Source organism: Pelobates fuscus, chromosome 6 (assembly GCF_036172605.1).
Source record: "Pelobates fuscus isolate aPelFus1 chromosome 6, aPelFus1.pri, whole genome shotgun sequence".
In the NCBI taxonomy this organism is placed as follows: Eukaryota; Metazoa; Chordata; class Amphibia; order Anura; family Pelobatidae; genus Pelobates; species Pelobates fuscus.
Window position 1 is genome coordinate 121,838,602 of NC_086322.1, and position 22,121 is coordinate 121,860,722.

Here is a 22,121-nt window from a genome sequence, read left to right on the forward strand (position 1 = left end):
GACAAACTTTAAGTCTACCTTCCAATGCTGAGCCGGTATAGATTGGGAAAAGGGTCTATGTGTGGATATTGATTAGTAACACATGGAGATCAGTTTACAATCAGTGGGCAATTGTCTGTTAATGCACAGTTGTTCCCAAGGAGTGGTATTGTTAGTTGCTAGGTCTTGAATCAAGTTCTGTTAGTGTAGTTTGGTCAGTTGTAGATAAGAGTAATGTGAACTATGTGGGAATGGATATCACTTTCTCAGTTCATCAAATGACATAAGGGAACAGGTGATAGAGGTGGACATTTTGACACATATTTTAAACTGATACCTTGCGGCAAATTGTCTTATTTTAGAGTATTCACCAAATTTGACCATAACATTTTCTATAGCAAATGACCAAATACCCACATTTAAGATTTAAACCAAATATATTAAATATATACTATGTACTTTGGAAGCACAATTGTAGCTAAGTGAAAACATTTCTTCCACTAGCATAGGGTAATATATATCTGAAAGTTAGCATACGGCTGTTTAAAATGCCTTTTTTTGGGGGGCGGGGCCGGACAGCCGAGCCGGCTGGTCGCATGCAGGACCAGCTCCTGCAGCCAAACATTAGCAGAAGGCATATTTAGGCGAAATTTGGCACAAAACCTGCCGACAACGGTGGCCCTCGCTGGGCAGAGAGCCCTGGGGTCCAGGGTGAGGCTGGCCCTACAGGCTACAGTCCCCTGGAGGAAGAAACCTACCCGACTTTCTCGAGGCCTACTCCAGAGGCGAGCGGGACGGACGGCCGCTGCCCTGCCGCTTACTGCCCGGGGCTTAGAGTCGGACCTGTGGGGGTACCGGCCCCGTTTCCCCCCCTATGGACCGGGGGGGTGATCCCGGTCTACAACCTTGAGAACCAAATTGCCAAGCCTGCACCTTGAGTCTCCCGCCCATACTGCAGACTGCATGTCCGGCCCAAGATGGCCGCCAAGCTTCAAACTACAAACATAAGGAAGCCTTGAAACGTAGACAAACAGAAAACACTTCACCGCTAAATCTGTCCTCACATACCGAGACCTCTGGAGGAGCATGGATTATAACTCCACTTACCCAGCCCTATCCGCCACACATGGGAGAGAGGCTGAAGAGGCGGCTACACAACCCACCAGGCGCACAGCAAACTGACATGCTCGACGGCGAGCTAGCCGACGGACCCCACGAAAGGGGACTTGCACTGCGGTACGACACCACATACCACACACCAAGCAGAAGGAGCCCCGACCGGGACTACCGTGCTCCCTTAATCCAGTCGGGAGAACCCTCAAGCAGCGGCAACACGCGTCGGAAGAAAACATCCCCACCGGATCCCGCCATGCCGCCCAGGTACGAGCTCACAGGGACTTACCCCAATCCAGCATCCGATGAGAAATGGCTAAACATCTTTGGACATCCCGTAGCCGATCCTAGCTCCTGGGGACACCCACCTGCTTCCCTGACACGCTTCTCCTTCTATCAGCTCGTCTTACTGTGAATTTAATTGACTTGCTTTATTGGGCCACAGGGCAATGTAGTTCTGCCAGCGCAGAGGGAGGGAGAGTCTCTAAGACACCCACTTTAGCACTTGTATGCAGCGAATCGCCTATTGTGTTCTTAATATTGCGTGTTATTATTATTTGAGATAAAGCACCTAATCCACTATGCGTAGGATGTACTAATCTACATAGAATAGCCAGATAGTATTCTACAATTTTAAATCATATGGAAGCAACACTCAGATTTAACCGTTTGTCAAATTGATGGCTAAAGGGGTCACAAAATGGCCTAGATTAGCGTGTTCAACAAAAATGTGTACTTGCGTCATGCTAACTCTAGTGGAGCAAATTGTAATTCCTAGCCAAGCTTATCTCTATGCTCCTTTAGCATAAACTGATTGTACTAGCGGTGTAAGCAGCTAGAGCACCAAATGCGTAAAACTCTAAAGTTATATTAGAATAACTAACCCACTCGCAAGTATGACCTCACATGTTATGCCACAAAGCGAAACCTATCAGCTTGCTATATAAATGTGTAATGTATTAAACAAAAAAAAAAGTGCAATGTTTATCTACCCCCCACTGCAACTAATGTCATGAATCCTGCATATGGAATGCCGTTGGGGTACCATATGTATGTCTGTAACTAATAAACGCACTGCAAAAATAAAGATTTTTTTTTTTAAAAATGCCTTTTTTTAAAAATTCAATATTTAGAATATAGCGTGTTGCCTGCCACAAAATTACCTGTATATATATTGTTTCAAAATAATGGTTGCAGTAAAATAGTTGCATTAAAAATATATTGATTCCAATGACTTTATCTTAGAGCGTAATAAGAAAAAACATAAGTTATAATTCTGCAATAAACAGAGTATGAATACAAACTGTACAATATCATTAACCTCATTTTGTATTAAAATATAAAATTGTAAATGAGGCTGGCGAAATGCCCTGCAGCACAGTGACAGTTGATAGTTATGATTCAACAGAGATATCTGACTTTTGTCTTACAACAATGCAAATAGAACGATTAAGCTACAACCGGAACAGCGCTTACATTTATATTTCTTTAATATGATAGTATTTTATGGTGAACTTATATTTTCACAATTATGAATAAAAAGATACATTACAAAGATCAAAGTAAAGGATTCTCATTAGTCTGCTATTCTTGCTTAGTTGGAGCTTACTTTAACCCCTTAGGGACACATGACGTGTGACATGTCATGATTCCCTTTTATTCCAGAAGTTTGGTCCTTAAGGGGTTAAAGGGGAATAAACCAGAAACATACATTTGTAGAATAAGAGAAAGTCCTCAATAAAGAAACCAGATTCCTATGAAAACTTTCCCAGTGTACATACAGATGCACCATGCATGCATCACATGTGCACATTCTTAGGGAGCTTATATGACTGAGATCCTTGTGAAATCTGCACCTCTGTGGACACTATACCATACTTTATGATATAAATGGCTTTGAGGGTAGTGTAGTGCATCGTTAAGAAAACTTGATCTAGGTACTATATAGTGCTCCTCAAATAATAAACAGTGTGTATCCATGGGTTGTCTCTTGTTATACATTGCAAATCAAAACAATAAAATACAAATTGCATATAAACCTCCCTTTTAACCAACTTCTATTAAATTGCCTTAAATAGATAAAGTACTATTAATATAAACCCATATACCAATCTAACATTAGGTATACTTACCTAGAGCTGGAGATTGCAAGGCCCCAACGTTTCAGCACTCAGCCTACTGCAAGGGGAATTATACCTGATATTAGATTGGTATATGGGTTTATATTGATAGCATTTTATGTCTAGAGCACTTTATTAGTATCTATGCAGTTATGTGGATTTTTGCATTTTCTTGCATTCTTGTTTTGCACATTTCAACTTTGTTGTTATGCATTCATTAAATGAATGAAAAGCTTATTATGAGCAGTAACGTTTGCCATGCTTGGGATTTATTTTCTTCCAAGGGAATAACTAACAGATGATCAAGACTTGGTTGAAAGGTAACTCAAGCTCTATTGAGAAAATGGAAATCATTCTCTCACACTGCAAGAGAGAGATAGCGAATACCAAAACATTAAATATTAGTTTACTAATAGCCCAATCAAGCCAAAATAATAGGGGGAAATTAATGACTACAATAAGTTTCCAAAACACAGGTAATAGGAAAGTCACATATTCTCTGAAAATAAACATTAAATTAGTAACATAATGTAGAAAAATTGAGTAACATATACTGTGTGAGAATATTATCTTTTCCCTGGAGCAGAAAAGAAAGGGTAAAATAGTTAAAGGTTAATGGTTATGTATCTGAAAAGGAAAAAAACACATGAATAGAGCTTAACATATATTCTAAAACAGTTGCTATACTTTTACTTACAAGCCAACAAACAAGGATAAATTGGAGTGAAGAGAACATTTTAAAGGTAGACTCTTATTGATCAGAAGACATTAAAACACTTGATATAGTCTTAGAAATTGATCCAATCTTCATGGATACTCCATAAGGACATAAAACAGAGAAAAAAAAGTAAAACATATAGTGCAGTATTTTATTGCAAGACAATAATACAAATTCCCCAACCAGGGCATAGTCTAAATCTCATGCCTATGTGTGCAATTTGTGTCTGTTGTTATATGCATCAATGCAGATCCTCTCTCTCACTCTTTTATGTTTTACAATGCTTTGTTTAGTTTGAATACATTGAGGATGTGTTATGTGTATTTACAGTGTCTATGAGGCCCATGCTAAGCAATGGTTCTTTCATTTATTTCTCTACTCCACATATAGCTGAATGACCTTATGTGTATTTGTGCAAATATGCCTTAATATGCATAGCTATATGTCTTGCATTTAGTTTCTTCTAAGTTTATTACAAAACAAAGTTTAGTATTCTTGACATGTCATAAAACAATTCATAACTTATATAACTAAATATCATATATCATCTTGCTGAAGTGTCATTAAAAGCCTGTATATTTCACTCTGCACTGCAAAAATAAAGAATGTCAAAAAAACAAACAAACCAAATTCTAGTCCATCAACCAATACTCTATAGAATATTGATGTAGATCCATAGAAAAATGGTTCTCACTTGAGTAAACCAGACATTTATAGATAATGTACTCATGACTTGCATAAATGAACCAATCTAAAATGATATACAATAATATGTATACTAAAAAAATAAAATTACTGAATTAATATTATTTGATAAATGTCTCCTTTTAAACTATAGCCCTGATTTCATTACATAACCAATATCCAGTCGGCTGATATTGGACTCGGCTGATATTTTAATAACATTTTTTATTAGATTTAATGCAGCTGAAACTGATAAATGGGTTTGCTGCTTGAGAAATATTGTATGATAAATGTACTTAGTCATTAAAAAGCTAGTCTAAGTAAAAATTCTAAAATTGCTTTTTTTTCAATCTTTTAATTATATTATTTTGCAATACAATATTTATTTTGTATTTTAGCGACTTGGGGAATTTTATTTTGTCCTTTTTTTTTTTTTTTAAAGAAAAGAAGTAAAAGTAAGTATATATGTTTTTTTCTATGTATTAGACCAATTGGGGCACCTCATTATTAGGTTGATATGTATACAATCTTAGAGTCCCAACCAACTGCCTATGGCTGAAAGTGGAGGGAACATTATGTTTATTGACTAGAGCCCCAACCCTCAGACCATGGGAGCAGGGTGGGCCGGGATTTAGGGTTAATTTACTATAATTACAGCCCTCACCTTCTGTCTCCCCTAAATTAATATTTAATTAGAGCCTCAACATGGGGCAAAGGAGTGCATTAACTGCTTGCTGGGATGACAAGTGGGGATAAAAGTGACGTAAAAAAAATTATTTTGTACTAATGTGGGGGTTATAATGCACCCCAAACGTATATTTCATTTCTTTGTTAGTGAATAACAGGGTTAATAATTTAAAATATCCGCTGATCCACACTGCTTCTATTTTTAATAACTCATGCCTGCAGTGAGTGAAAAAGTTAAAAACAAAAATAAGTTTCCCCGAATTTCATTTGAAATGCAAATATCCCAGCAAAGTTTGGGTAAACTGATCTTTGGCTCACCTTAAAACTTTTAAAATTTAGGGGCGTGGCTGACTGCTTTTCTGGATAGAAGTGTATCTGTGGGGCTCCATACCAGCATCCAGCAAAAAGCGACAAATCTCCGAGAAACGGCTCCCACAAGCAAACACACACAGACTTCCCCTCCAGATATCAACATGGGGCACAAACATTCGGCTCTCGTTTGCACGGCCTACGCCACCGGATGGCGCCAAGATGATAGAAAGAGTCTTACCTCGCCTCCAGCAGGAGCCCTCTATCACGAGTCGGATTCCGATGAAGACTTTTCCTCAGCGACGAAGAGAAACATAAAGAACCTCTTAAAAGAAATGAGGACATTTTGGAAGGCTGATCTGCTAAGCACACAGAAGGAATTAGGGACTCTCCAACAGCGGATCACTGCAGTGGAAACTAGAGATTGTGCCAGAGAGCACCGACTACAAAGCACCCATGATCAAATGCAGGCTCTTACCTCACAAGTCCAGAACCTTCCACGGACTGTCACAACAACTGAATCCAGGCATAGAAGACGGAACATCCACCTCCCAGGTATACCAGAAAGCATCAGATGGGATGCCTTACGGCCTTTTTTCCGGTGCCTACTGTCTGCAATGGGCATCAAAGGAGGCATCGAACCATGCATGATACTCTCTGCATTCCAAATCCGTATGCTGCATTAGCCCTAGAAGACGCGCCCAGAGACACTATAGCAGTGACTAGCGATGTGGAGGTCAGCTCGGTTATCCTGTCCCATCCCAGAGACTTAGGCTCCGTACAAATCGAGGGGAGCACTCTGGCCCTCTATGGAGACCTCCCATTTGCATCGCTGGTGGAACGGAGAAAGCTGGCTCCAATTGCCAAACAACAAAATAAGCAGCAGTCAGATACTGGTGGGGAGCGGATGGATCCCTGGTGGTTTCTCGGGGAGACCGGACACTTACCTTGTCTTCCACGGATGCCCAAGGCCATTCCTCCGGCAGCTAAATCTACCCACTATGGACCTGGTGGAAGCTGGAGATGAGGGGACTCAGACGCAGAGTAGGCACAAAGATGACCAGGTGCCGAAAAAAGACTAACCCGAGCCTCCACTAACATAGGCACATACTTAGGCTCAGCCATAAAGCAACCACATTCCCCCAACATGGCTCTTAGCAGCTGTAAATCAGAAATGCATTAGTACACATACATAGTTGTAGTTGCTACGAGTGCTATAATTTTCCTATACTCCATTATTATTGTTTAAATGCTCATTAGTTCTGTATTTTTAACTCCAGATGTTCAATGTAGCTTTACTTTGCATTTACGTACATAAGCTAATATTGCAGCCTCTAACAGGTCATAGATTTCTGATGTAAACTTGTTAACTTTCTTATACCATGAATACACTGTATTTTGAGTACTTAAACTCCAATAAAATAAAAATAAAAAAAAATAAAAAAACTTTTACAATTTAAAAAACAAAACTATTTGGCTGAGCTGAATTGAATATTTTCCGCCATGCATAAGTCTAACTTGAACAGTTAGCTTGCTCTCTTAATGAAAAAAAAAACAATACAAAATAATTGCATGGTGAAAGTGCTACAAGATTACCATCTCCATATTGTGTCAGGGTTGCAGATTATTGCTGTTGATACTTCAACTTCCTTTTCAAGCTAAGTTTGGAGGAGGTTATTTGGAGACCTGTCGCTAACAGTGCAATCACTTCAGAAACAAAGGCTGCGCTTCGAACATTCAGCAAGTACACATCAGTGCTGCCACACAACAAAGTAAAAATCTGGCTCCCGAATAATGCTTTCAAATGAATTGCAAGGTACAATGTACTTAATTTAAGATTAAAGGTTTTAATAGGAAGTAAGCACATATTAAATCTTGGGAAGGTAAAACATATGTCTGTTCTAAGGTACAATGTCACTTATGTATCACAGCTTGCATTAACAAGCTATTATTAGAATAATTATGCAACCATTACCACTGTGCAGAAAGTACCACATATTATTCCTAAACGTGAATTTAAAAACACAAGCTTTTCCTCTAATACCGGTATGTTAGAGATCTGCTTCATATTCTTTTGCAATGTTCCCCTTATATCTCTGCCTGGATATTAAAAATAAATAATTATCACAATCAATTCAGAGGCAGGCTTCAAAATGTATCAAATAAATGGAGCATTTTAGTTATGAAGAAATGGTAGCAAATTTATATATTTGTAGTTTGAAAAAATGCTGCATGGTTTTATTTAATTGATATGGTTTACTTCAATTAAATAAACAATAAAATGTGTTAATTTTATAGTTTTTAATTCTCATGAAGTAATGCGAATTTTAAAATGTATTTATAATTCCGATATCCATACCGTTCCACTCCATTATGAGCCTGTTTAATATAGAAGAGGGGAAAGTCTTCATTTCCCCTTTTAAGGCTCTTTTTTTGTACATACTTTATTTTCATTTTTATTTCATCATGTGATATCCTCTAATTTTATTTATTTATTATTTTTTTTTTTTACAAATTTCAGTTTTTATCATTATTATTTATTTAATTATAATTATTATTCAATACAATCACCCAATACACATATGCCTTTGTACAAAATATGTATCATCATGTTGCTGTTATTTGATTAAATGGGTCTCACTTATCATTATCAATATTGCTATTTTGTGTTTTGCTTCCTTTGTGTGGTGTGTGTGTGTGGGAGCCCTCACTTATTTTTTTTGTTTATTTATAACATTGTTTATGTTATGAAAAGTGATAATAACATATGTCATTTAATGTGAGGGGTCTTAACACGCCAGGTCTCAATGGGGAGCAGGTGTTATTGCTCTCACACTCTCTCATACTGGTCACTGGAAGTTCAACATGACACCTCATGGCAAAGAACTCTCTGAGGATCTGAAAAAAAATTATTGCTCTACATAAAGCTGGCCTAGGCTATAAGACTAATCTGCAGCACGGTGGGCAAGACCATACTGTGGTTTCACAGGACAGGTTCCACTCAGAACAGGCCTCGCCATGGTCGACCAAAGAAGTTGAGTGCACGTGCTCGGCGTCATGTACAGAGGTTGTCTTTGGGAAATAGACGTATGAGTGCAGAGGTTGAATGAGTGGGGGGTCAGCCTGTCAGTGCTCAGAACATACGCTGCACACTGCATCAAATTGGTCTGCATGGCTGTCATCCAGGAATGAAGCCTCTTCTAAAGATGATGCACAAGAAAGCCAGCAAACAGTTTGCTGAAGACAAGCAGACTAAGGACATGGATTACTGGAACCATGTCCTGTGGTCCGATGAGACCAAGATAAACGTATTTGGTACAGATGGTGTCAAGTGTGTGTGGCGGCAACCAGGTGAGGAGTGTGTCTTGCCTACAGTCAAGCATGGTGGTGGGATTGTCATGGTCTGGGCCTGCATAAGTGCTGTCGGCACTGGGGAGCTATTGTTCATTGAGGGAACCATGAATGCCAACATGTACTGTGACATACTGAAGCAAAGCATGATCCCCTCCCTTGAAATCTGGGCCGTAGGGCAGTATTCCAACATGATAACAACCCCAAACACACCTCCAAGACAACCACTGCTTTGCAAAAGAAGATGAAGGTAAAGGTGATGGACTGGCCAAGCATTTCTCCATACCTAAACCCTATTGAGCATTGTGGGGCATCCTCAAATGGAAGGTGGGGCAGTGCAAGGTCTCTAACATCCACCAGCTCTGTGATGTCGTCATGGAGGAGTCAAAGAGGACTCCAGTGCAACCTGTGAAGCTCTGGTGAACTCCATGCCCATGGGGGTTAAAGCAGTGCTGGAAAAGAATGGTGGCCACACAAAATATTGACACTTTGGGTCCAATTTGGACATTTACACTTAGGGGTGTACTCACGCCGCCTCAGAGGGGATATGATAGCATTATACAAATATATCTGGGACAAACCATCGTCCTGAAATGTATTCATAAATAGAACTATACATAGGACAAGATGTCACAGATTTAGAATGGAAGAAAGAAGATTTATTCTACGGCAAAGGAAAGGGTTTTTTTTTTTACAGTACGAACAATAAGGATGTGAAATTCTCTGCCTGAAGAGGTGGTTATATCAGAGTCTATACAGATGTTTAAACAGCAATTGGATAAATACGTGCCAAAAAACACAATATACATTAATATACATTTTAATTTAGTGGGGTAATAGCTTCTTTATCATGGAGGTATTTGACTGCCATTCTGAGGTCAAGAAGGAATGCTTTTCCTGGTTTGTTACACAATTGGAAGTGCTTCACACTGGGGTTTTTGCCTTCTTTTAGATCAACCGCAAAAATAAAATGTTGAAAGGGCTGAACTTGATGGACATATGTCTCTTTTCAGCCTATGTACCCCTAATAATAATAATAGTGAAAAGAATAAAAATTAAATAAATATGAAAAAGATAAATAAAATTAAAATGGTGTAAAAGTGTATAAGCTCTGTGATAACGAGACTGGGTATACTCAGGCCTTCCGGGCGTATGAGGGAAAGGATAGCCACCTTGACCCTCCAGCTTGCCCAGAACATTTGGGAACCAGTGGCAAGATTGTCTGGTACCTGATATTCCCCCTGATGACCAAAGGGTACCATTGTGACAAATTATATAAAAGTGTCCCTTTGTTCAAGCTACTGTATTGTTTTGATACTGTAGCTTGTGGTACAATAAAAAAGAACCACGCAGATTTGCCAGGACAACTTGCACGAACCCGGCTACGATGGGGGGAGACCTCAGCTCTGCGCCAAGAGGAGCTGTTGGCGGTTAAGTACAGAGACAAGAAGGATGTGAACCTTCTTACCACCATCCACACTGAGAGTACTGTGGAGGTCTCTATACATGCCATAGCTGAGAGCACAAGGAAGTCAGTGTGCATCAAGGCTTATAACCGGCATATGGGTGAGGGGGGTTGATCTGGCAGATCAGCTGCTGCAGCCCTACCTGATTATACGGAAGACAAGGGCCTGGTACAAAAAGGTTGCAATCTACTTAATGAAGATTGTAACCCACAACGCTTTTTTGTTGTGCAAAAAAGCAAACCCCGGATTGCAACTGACTGTTTTACAGTTTCAGCTCCAGATAATTTCAGGTATTTTGTATCGTGATGCTCCTGCTCCCCGGGCGGTGATGGGAAAAAGAAGAGTTGGCAAAGCAGAAACCCCCAAAAAGATGCAGAGTCTGTTTTAAGAGTGGGCAGAGAAAAGAAACAATATATTACTGTCCTGATTGCCCTGGACAGCCTCTGCATTGGGGAGTGCTTCAAACTGCTTCAAACGATACCACGCACTGGTCCATTTTTTGTTTTTGTTTTTTGGTTACATTAACCCTATGTATGGGGGGCATTGGTGTACTCAGGAGGCCTTGCAGAAAACAACCTGATTGTTTTCTTGCAATAACATACAACAGGCTCTCCTAAAACAGTCAAAAAGGAATGTTAAGCCCCAAACTAAAGATAGGCCTTGTGGCGGGCCACCGAGTGAGTGTTAGTATGCCTTTTTGCCTTGTATTTTGTGTTCCCAATGTTTATTCCCATGATTTTCCCTTGTATACTGTGTTTCCCCATGTAAATTGTGATATTTTGTGTGTTTTACCTGCTCCCTGCTCGGGAGAGCTCATACAAATGGGTTCTGTTTGTCTCCTGAACAGGGAATATCTCATCTACAATGTATATTTAGAACATTCACACCTCGTAACGAGGTGTGAGAACCGCAGAATACAAGGGAAACAAGTGGCGCGTGCTTCCCTTGGCTGCCTGCCGGTTCGTATAACCGAACGCCAACCAGGGGCAACATTCATATCCCGAAACGGCATGCACACACTGTCTCTGTTTCCAATGTCAGGGATTGTCTTACCTGCTCCCAATGGAGCTATAATCACTGTCTACGCCCCCCCCCCCCACAACCTGGGAGATAAAATGCTAGGCTGGTAGCTGCCCAGGAGAGCGCTCTCTCCAGTGGATACCTGCGTGGGGATATCCACCGGAGAGAGGGACACATGCCAGCAGGGAATCTCTGGAGCTGTGAGTAGGTCTCACAGCTGCAGAGTCCCGCTGGCCGCATGGAAGTCCATGCCAACCAATGGGAGTAGGAGCGCCCATTCAAACTGGGTTTCGTGCCATTCTCCTAGTTGGTCGGCATGAGTGAGCGCTGATTGGTCGCTGCGGGGTGTAGGCGACCAATCAGAGAAGGAGCACCTGTTCAAACATGGTTTCGTGCCCTTTCTCCTGATTGGGCGGCGAAACTCCTCTCCTCCCCTGAGCGCTGATTGGCGTGATCCCTATTTGCAGGGATCCCAGATGAGACCCAGAGCTATCTAGTGATATAAGTTTTATCCATGTGACCCCTTCCCTTCCTGGGGCACCGAGCTCCAAAGTTTACCCCACTGTATGTAATATGTTTTAATGTGTGTCCCTGTGTGCTTTGGTATTTCCCAAAGCGGGAGACGGCTATCTGTAACCCAGGCCCCTCCTACCTGGGATTGTGTTGTGTTGAATGGAGACGTCCTGCAGAAGTCTGTGCATAAAAGAAGCCTGTTTTCAATAAAGATTGTCAGCATTTTAACCTCCAGAACTGTGTGGCATCCGATTACTGGAGGGAAGGAAGATTTAACCCCTGTGTCTGCTGTTCCAGCTTGCAGGGAGATGCAATGGGGAAGTCCTTGTAAGGACTTAGAGAGCAAGTCCCCCTATCCGTTTCCCCTGGTTCCAGCTGGGAAGCAACACCTCTGGGGGAGGTACTCAAGCGGGGTACAGGGAGCTCCGCTGCAGGCCTATCAGAAGAAATACTTTCAATTTCAACTCAAATTGCAAGTGATACAATTGTAACTGAACCATCCCAAACTCCTGGCAAACCTTTGCATGGGGGGGCATGGGTGTACTCAAGAGGCCTTGCAGAAAACAACCTGGAGCGTTTTCTTGCAATAACCAACAACAGGCTCTCCTAAATCACAGTCAAAAAGCAATGTGTGCGTAAAAATGAAAATTTTAAAATGACCACTACACATTTTCTCAATTTTTTTTGACTAAAACGATTGCATCAAAGGCATCAAAACACTCCATATACAATACCAATGGGTGTTAACTTTTTAAATATATGCACGCTCATGGCAAGAAAATAAATTGGGATATGTAAAAAGGCCCCCCAAAAGAAGATAGGCAAAGAAGAAACGTCAAATTTGAAAAACACGTCAGAAGTTTGGCATTGCACCCCCCAAACAACCTAACAAACCTATGCATAGGTGGTATCACTGTACTCAGGAGATGTTGCTTAACACATATTGGGATGTTCTTTGGCAGTAACACATAACAGGAGCTGAGACTCCATGCCTAAATTAGAATGTGTGTGAAAAATAACACAAGAAAGAGACTACCCAAACATTTGACAAAGACTGGTTGTAGAATTAGTGCATGGTATGTGTTAAAATACCACCATTTGAAATACCCTAGGGTGTCTACGTTTCACAAATATATGGTGTGATGGGGGTACATTACATTTGCCAGCTTGAAAAATGTCCCAAATGGGACATAGGTGCATGATGATCAGCTGTGAAAATTCCAAGTTGGAAAACAGGAATGCGCACCCTCCAAATAAGGCCTTTTAGCGCCCAGAGAACCTGACACACCTGTACATGGGTGATATCACTGTGCTCAGGAAATGTTACTGAATACATATTGGGGTGTTATTTGGCAGTAACCCTTAAAGTTCTCAGTGCATGTATTCTTAAATTGCTATGTGTGTCAAAATCACCAATTATTTTTTTTATTTTTAAATTTGGCATAGATTGGTGGTAAAATGGTTGCATGAAAAGAGTCAAAATACCCCAGGTTAATACCTTGGGTTGTCTTCTTTTAAAAAATATATATAAATGTGAAGGGTTATTCAGGGATTCCTAAAAGATATCAGTGTTACAATGTAACTTGCGTTAATTTTGAAAAAAAAAATGGTTTGGAAATAGCAAAGTGCTACTTGTACTTATTGCCCTATAACTTGCAAAAAAAGCTAAGAACATGTAATATTGGGTATTTCTAAACTCGGGAAAATAATTAAAACTATTTATCATGGGTGTTTTTTGGCAGTTACAGATGCGTAACAGATTTTGGTGGTCAAAGTTATAAAAAGTTTTTTGTTGTTTTTGTTTATCATATTTTATAATTCTTTTATAGTAAATTATATGATATGATGTAAATAATGGTATCTTTAGAAAGACCATTTATTGGCGAGAAAAACGGTATATAATATGTGTGGGTACAGTAAATGAGTAAGAGGAAAATTACAGCTAAACACAAACACCGCAAAAATGTAAAAAGAGCCCTAGTCCTTAATGGTAAGAAAATTGAAAAACAGTCTGATCACTAAGGGGTTATACATCTGTATGGACTCTGAGAACACCATTTCTTCAGTAGTCAAATTGTTTGCTCATAGTTTTAGTTCTTACCTTGCCTCCACTGGGCACTAGTCATTTCTGTTTTGAAGTTCTGCTGTATGGAGCTAGCATTAGCTCTTCTGAGGTAACCTCTGCCATGCCGGCCAGTTTAATGCTCTCAGCCAGTGAGCAAAGTCCTATACAGCCGGGTTTAGCGTAATACAGAGATATTCTATTTTCTCTCATAGAGGAGGTGTCAGACCCCCTACTGACACAAGTTAAGGTGCATAACTGTGAGCAAACAGTTTGACTACTGGGAGGGGGTTGCAAGCCCACTCCGGGCACCATAACTGCTACAGTCTGCTGTAGTGGTTATGGCGCTTGGAGTGCTTTTGTTAAGTTACGTGACATCAAGCATTTTGAGTAAGAAGGTGAAAGCAGTGGATATTTGAGATTTCAATCAAGAATATTTTAAATGAGATATTTGGAACGCAAGTAGTTTGGCTTAATTTTTTTCGGTACTAGAATAACATCCCAGGATATATTCACTAAACACACTGATCAGCCATGGATTGAGATCTGGGGAATATGGAGGCAAACACAACACCCTAGCCTCTTTATCATGTTCAAATAAACAAGTCTTGCACTCAAACTCCCACTACTCTTGGGCAGCAGCAACGAACATAGTACACATCAGCCCCAATACATACATTAAAAAAGTTACCCATCATGTTCCTCAAACCATTCTTGAACAATTTTGCTGAAGCCACTGCCATCAGAGAACACCATTGCCACGAAGGGGTGTACGTGGTCTGCAACAATCTCTAGGTAATTGGTACATATCAAAGTAACATCCACATGATTGCTAACACCCAAGGTTTACCAGCAGAACATTGCCTTTTTCCCATAGTGTATCCTGTTGCCATCTCTTCTCCAGGTAAACAATGTGCACACACCTGGCCATCCATCTGATTTAAAGAGAAAATATGATTTGTCAGAATAGGCAACTTCCATTGATCCATGCTCCAGTTCTGAAGTTCACGTTTGAATTGAAGGTGCTTTCGGCAGTGCACAGGGGTGATCATGGACACTCTGTCTGCGGCTACACAGCCCCATTTGCACCAGAGCATCAAACTGCGATGCACTGTGTGTGCTGTCATCTTCTGGAAGCATTAAGTTTTTCAGCAATTTGATCTACAGTAGCTCTTTTAGAGCAGATATTATTTAGACTCTGAGATTTGTTTTGGCCTGAACTGTAATCCATTTGAATTTGGGCCAATCAGGTGATTGGTCGCACTCCAAAATTCCAGGTATGTTCTGATTTGTGATTCTGAATTCTGCTCGTGGTGACAAAAAAAGAAATGATTGATGTAAAAATAAACATGATTGCTAGGAGACAGTCCCTAAATGCTGGTTTTATTCTCAGATCAATTCAAAAGAAGCCCAGGCAAACCTACTAATTTCCTCAAATAAGCAAACTTTATTCAGGAACAGTGCACATCAACATTTCAGCCCTAAAATGAGCCTTGGTCAAGCCTAATGTGAACATACAGTCACACCAGTATATATAACACAACATTACTGGTAATAATTGGTGATAATTAAAAAATATATTTTTGTGCATACCCGATTACTGAGAGAGTTCAAAAGCCCACAAGCATGTCAATTCTGATGTGACTCTGAGATGCCTGACGTCAGAGGCATAGCGCAATTACGTCATGTGTCCTGGCGTAATGGTCGAGAAAAAAGGGAAAGCTGGAAAAGGGGAATACTTACATATAAAGAAAAGAACCAAAAAGGCTATTGATAGGGAATAACTGCCAGAGTACCATTTCATAATGGACATCAATAAGATGGACATACCACCATTATCACTAGTATAATGCTGAGACTTCCAAAGGCACACATACAGGGAGTGCAGAATTATTAGGCAAGTTGTATTTTTGAGGATTAATTTTATTATTGAACAACAACCATGTTCTCAATGAACCCAAAAAACTCATTAATATCAAAGCTGAATATTTTTGGAAGTAGTTTTTAGTTTGTTTTTAGTTTTAGCTATTTTAGGGGATATCTGTGTGTGCAGGTGACTATTACTGTGCATAATTATTAGGCAACTTAACAAAAAACAAATATATACCCATTTCAATTATTTATTTTTACCAGTGAAACCAATATAACATCTCAACATTCACAAATATACATTTCTGACATTCAAAAACATAACAAAAACAAATCAGTGACCAATATAGCCACCTTTCTTTGCAAGGACACTCAAAAGCCTGCCATCCATGGATTCTGTCAGTGTTTTGATCTGTTCACCATCAACATTGCGTGCAGAAGCAACCACAGCCTCCCAGACACTGTTCAGAGAGGTGTACTGTTTTCCCTCCTTGTAAATCTCACATTTGATGATGGACCACAGGTTCTCAATGGGGTTCAGATCAGGTGAACAAGGAGGCCATGTCATTAGATTTTCTTCTTTTATACCCTTTCTTGTCAGCCAGGCTGTGGAGTACTTGGACGCGTGTGATGGAGCATTGTCCTGCATGAAAATCATGTTTTTCTTGAAGGATGCAGACTTCTTCCTGTACCACTGCTTGAAGAAGGTGTCTTCCAGAAACTGGCAGTAGGACTGGGAGTTGAGCTTGACTCCATCCTCAACCCGAAAAGGCCCCACAAGCTCATCTTTGATGATACCAGCCCAAACCAGTACTCCACCTCCACCTTGCTGGCGTCTGAGTCGGACTGGAGCTCTCTGCCCTTTACCAATCCAGCCACGGGCCCATCCATCTGGCCCATCAAGACTCACTCTCATTTCATCAGTCCATAAAACCTTAGAAAAATCAGTCTTGAGATATTTCTTGGCCCAGTCTTGACGTTTCAGCTTGTGTGTCTTGTTCAGTGGTGGTCGTCTTTCAGCCTTTCTTTCCTTGGCCATGTCTCTGAGTATTGCACACCTTGTGCTTTTGGGCACTCCAGTGATGTTGCAGCGCTGAAATATGGCCAAACTGGTGGCAAGTGGCATCTTGGCAGCTGCACGCTTGACTTTTCTCAGTTCATGGGCAGTTATTTTGCGCCTTGGTTTTTCCACACGCTTCTTGCGACCCTGTTGACTATTTTGAATGAAACGCTTGATTGTTCGATGATCACGCTTCAGAAGCTTTGCAATTTTAAGAGTGCTGCATCCCTCTGCAAGATATCTCACTATTTTTGACTTTTCTGAGCCTGTCAAGTCCTTCTTTTGACCCATTTTGCCAACGGAAAGGAAGTTGCATAATAATTATGCACACCTGATATAGGGTGTTGATGTCATTAGACCACACCCCTTCTCATTACAGAGATGCACATCACCTAATATGCTTAATTGGTAGTAGGCTTTCGAGCCTATACAGCTTGGAGTAAGACAACATGCATAAAGAGGATGATGTGGTCAAAATACTCATTTGCCTAATAATTCTTCACTCCCTGTACAGTTTTGTAACGTCAAGCACACTGACGTTACAATCATAGGCAAAATTATATTAAATACATAATAATCCACAATAATGTGAGGATAGCATATATATATATATATATATATATATATATATATATATATATATATGTATACATATATATATATATATATATATAATGAGCATAATGATAATGATGGTATGTTCATTTATATATATATACACACACACACACAATACACAAGATCCAGCGCACTCACCCATCCACTAAACAGCAACTTCAATGTTGACAGATTTTATTTGTTTTTTTAAAAACACCTAATCTAGGCAAAAATAATGGGGGTTTAGTTACATTATATGATCATACATTGCATAAGCCTGCCACAATGTCAATGTACCCTATCTTTGGCAGGTCCTACACTAACAGCTTAATGTCTGCTCTTATGAGATTAACCCACTTACTTGGGGGAAAAAAATCCATCTGGGGCTCTCTGCAGTACAAGGCTAAATAGGGCCCTGGGACGAAGTTCCGAAGTTGCCGAAGTTCCAAAGTGTCAAAGTGCCGAAGTTCCGAAGCACAGTATTGCCTAAGTACTAATATACTTACCCAGTGAAAGAAGAAGAATGTTACATTGTAAATAATTTTAAATAAAAAGTATACAAACATAGTCAGGATTCAGCTGTAAGCATTTGCAACACTTACAACAATCAAGTAACATACATTCATATAAAATGTAAGTTACTTGGCCAGTCAATGTGGGGTGGGGCCTACAGTAAAATAAGCGGGGGGACCTAAGGTCCTCCCCCCTGGACCCCACCCCTGAGCGGCGGTTAGTCTCTACATTTACCTGTCAGAGCACTCTGATTGGTTGGTTTGAAATCCACCAATCAGAGTGCTCTGTGTCATTTTACACAGCGTGGGAAAGTTCTTTGGAATTTTCCCACGCTGTGTAATTTGACTCATAACTCTCTGATTGGTTACTTAATCCATGGGTGAAGATGGATTTTTATTTTTTTTGCGCTCGTTTTTTTTGTTTTTTTTTATAATTGCGTTGGTTATAATGGTTTTATATTTGGCCTTTTTGGGGGCTGAAAAAAGAAGATTTTACAAGAAAGGAAACATCGAATGGTAAGTATTTTTTTCGGTTTTTTTTTACAGGTACTCAGTTAAAGGCCCCCCATCATTAGTTTTTAAGGTGAGGGGGGTAGGTAGGGGGATAATTTTTATTGGGGTGGGAGGGGGTGACTAGGGGTTTGGGGACCCCTAGTCACCTGGGGGGCATTTATTTTAGGGCCCCCACCCGCCGCTCAGGGGTGGGGGCCAGGGGGGAGGACCTTAGGTCCCCCCTTATTAGTATTTAGGGCCCCCACCCACCGCTCAGGGGTGGGGGCCAGGGGGAGGACATTAGGTCCCCCCCTTATTAGTATTTAGGGCCCCACCCGCCGCTGAGGGGTGGGGGCCAGGGGGGAGGACACTAGGTCCCTCCCTTATTACAATTTAGGGCCCCCACCTGTCACTCAGGGGTGGGGGCCAGGAGGAAGGACATTAGGTCCCCCTCCTTATTAATATTTAGGGCCCCCATCTGCTGCTCAGGGGTGGGAGCCAGGGGGGAGGACCTAAGGTCCCCCCCCCTATTTTACAGAAGGGCTCCCACCCACCGCTCAGGGGTGGGGGCCGGGGGGAGGACATTAGGTCCCCCCCTTATTAGTATTTAGGAACCCCACCCACCGCTCAGGGGTGGGGGCCAGGGGGGAGGACATTAGGTCCCCCCCCTTATTTTACTGTAGGGCCCTCACCCACCGCTCAGGGGTGGGGGCCAGGGGGAGGACATTAGGTCCCCCCTTATTACAATTTAGGGCCCCCACCCACCGCTCAGTGGTGGGGACCGGGGGGAAGACATTAGGTCCCGCCCCTTATTCTGATTTAGGGCTCCCACCCGCCGCTCAGGGTGGGGGCCAGGGGGTGCTATTTTTTTTTTTAAAAAAACAGTGAGCAGTCACAGGCTGCTCACTGTTTACTAGACATGCCCCTACTTGCGGTATAGCGAGTGGGGCAAAATTGACTAATACTAAGTAATTTTTACTTAGTATTAGTAAATTTGGCTGAAAGACCAATTTAGGTCTTTCAGCCTTTTGGTAGATAACTCCCTAATACCGTGGGAATTAGGGAGTTATCTACCAAGCGGCTGCAAGAGAAGTCCCGAGGTGCCGAAGTCCGAAATTCCGAAGTGTCGAAGGTGCCAAATTTCCGAAGTGCCGAAGTTCCGAAGTGCTGAAGTTCCGAAGTCGCCGAATTTCCGAAGTGCTGAAGTGCCGAAGTTCCGAAGTTGCCGAAGTTCTGAAGTTGCCGAAGTTCCGAAGTCTTGAAGTGCCGAATTGCCAAAGTCCTGAATTGCGAAAATCCCGAATTTCGGAATGCCGAACCGAACCGAAAACTTTCACCATGCACATGCCTAATAATATCTGATGAATGCCCCAACTGGCAGCACAAATATGTTTAGGGAACAGATCAAGTGAGAGGGAAAAAATAGACGTAAAAAAGGTGGAGCATTATAAAAATATTTATATAATATTTTATGTTATATAATCTATAAAGCTCCTAATATAGATGTTTTTTTTTTTTTACTGCGTATCTTATTTTTCTATGTTATTAGTTACTTTTTCTCACTTGATCTGTTCACCCAATAACATGAAAATACTCCTGTCAGTGTAATGCAAAATATCCACAACTGGATTCAATATTCAATGTAATTTTATGTTTCAAAAAGAACTATAAAGTGGCATCACCATCTGTTACTTCTGCTAAACCATTTCCTAAATGTCTAAGGTTTATCTGGGAAAGTCCATATACAGAGCTACATGACTAGTTGTTTGCATGTATGAAAATACTTTTGTTCTTTTGTATCTTATGGTGTGACACAATTTTTACCACAATGTAACACAGTAACTTCCTCCGTATCCTCCTGTCATCTCTGTCAAACATTTTATGTTGTTCATCCTGTCTTCATTTTCTTTTGGACAACTTACCCATAGTTGCACCTTTTGCTCATAGTTGTTGATATCTACGACCTACATACATCAACATTTATTACATTAGTTAATATTGTCCTACATAATTAAGCACATCCCTGCTGTTAGGGACTCTTGTCTTAGGATCCTTGTACTGGTCTTTTAATATGTGTTTAAAGTTTCTTTTTGTAGGGGCTATTTATACAGTGCATTTTATTTATATAAAGGACCTGCAGTCACCAGGAACATTTCATGATTGCAGCAATTTTAGAGCTATTCCCCAAAGTGTTATTTTGTGCATAACCTCTAACAGTAACAGTATTAGAAACAACATTAAACTATGAAAATATTAGATTTACATCTGAGTACATTTACAATTTTATATAGTAATATAATATGTCTAATAGCTTATTTAAAAACTATGAAGAATTATTATTTGATCATTCTCTACAGACAAATTTGGCAGGTGTGAAGAACAATATAATGAACTAGAGCATAAAGGCAAGTAATGCAGATACAATCATAAAGGGAATTGAGCAGCAAGCAAGATTTATCAGTATTGTTTGAGTCTTCTAGGTTGATTGTTTTTATTATATAAGTTTTAGACTTGGAGATTTGTTTTGGGCCAATTGGTTGATAGAAAAAAAAAATGTTTTGCGAGTGACCACATAGCAGAATCTCGAGTGGACAGATTCGCATGCGTCTGGAAATGTTGGGTTTGGTTCTGGATTCTGAGAGCCATTCACAAATGGAATACAATGGAGAAGGCTGATTTCTTTATTTTGGGCCAATATGAAGCTCAGTGGCGGATCCAGGGTGGGGGGCAAAGGGTAATTGCATCCCTCCCCCCGGAGAAACAGTGTGCCTTCATGGACTGAAGGGAAGATCAGAGATCTCCCTCACCAGCCCACAGGCACCTTGCTGGGCACCCGGCAGAGGAGGGCGAGAGGACACGGGAACTGAGCTGTAACTTGCAACTCTTTCCTGGGTTCTCCTCTCACAAGCTCAGCGTGTTGCTGCGGCTACCATGGCAATGCTCCGTTCTCAAGAGAGTGAACTCAAACTGAGCTGCAGGCTAGAATTCACTTTTACCACTAGGACCACCAGGGAATGGAAGCAATGTCCTCTCTCATTGGCCACAAGTAAGAAGTGAGGGGGGATATAAATTATATTTATTTTAATTATAAAAACGTTATATATATTTGCTTTAATCTGCCCAACTACCCCCACACACAAACAATAACTCCCTGCACAGTCATACACTGCCCCCCCACACACACATTGCACCACCTACACATACACTACACCCCTCACACATGCACATTACACCCCTCACACACATTCAATCCCCCCACACACTGTACCCCTCACACACACACTGCACCTTTCATACACACTACACCTCTCAGACACACAGACTAAACACAACACACCTCACACACACACACACTACACCACTCATACACACTTCCCCCCACACACACACACACACACCCACACACTAGCCCTGTCACACAGACAATGCTCCCCTCACACACTCCCACTGCACCCCTCACACTCACTTCTGCACCCTTCACACTAACACACTTCACCCCTCACACACACACTGCACCTCTTACACTCACACACTGCACGCTTCATACACCCCCACTGCATGCTTTACAG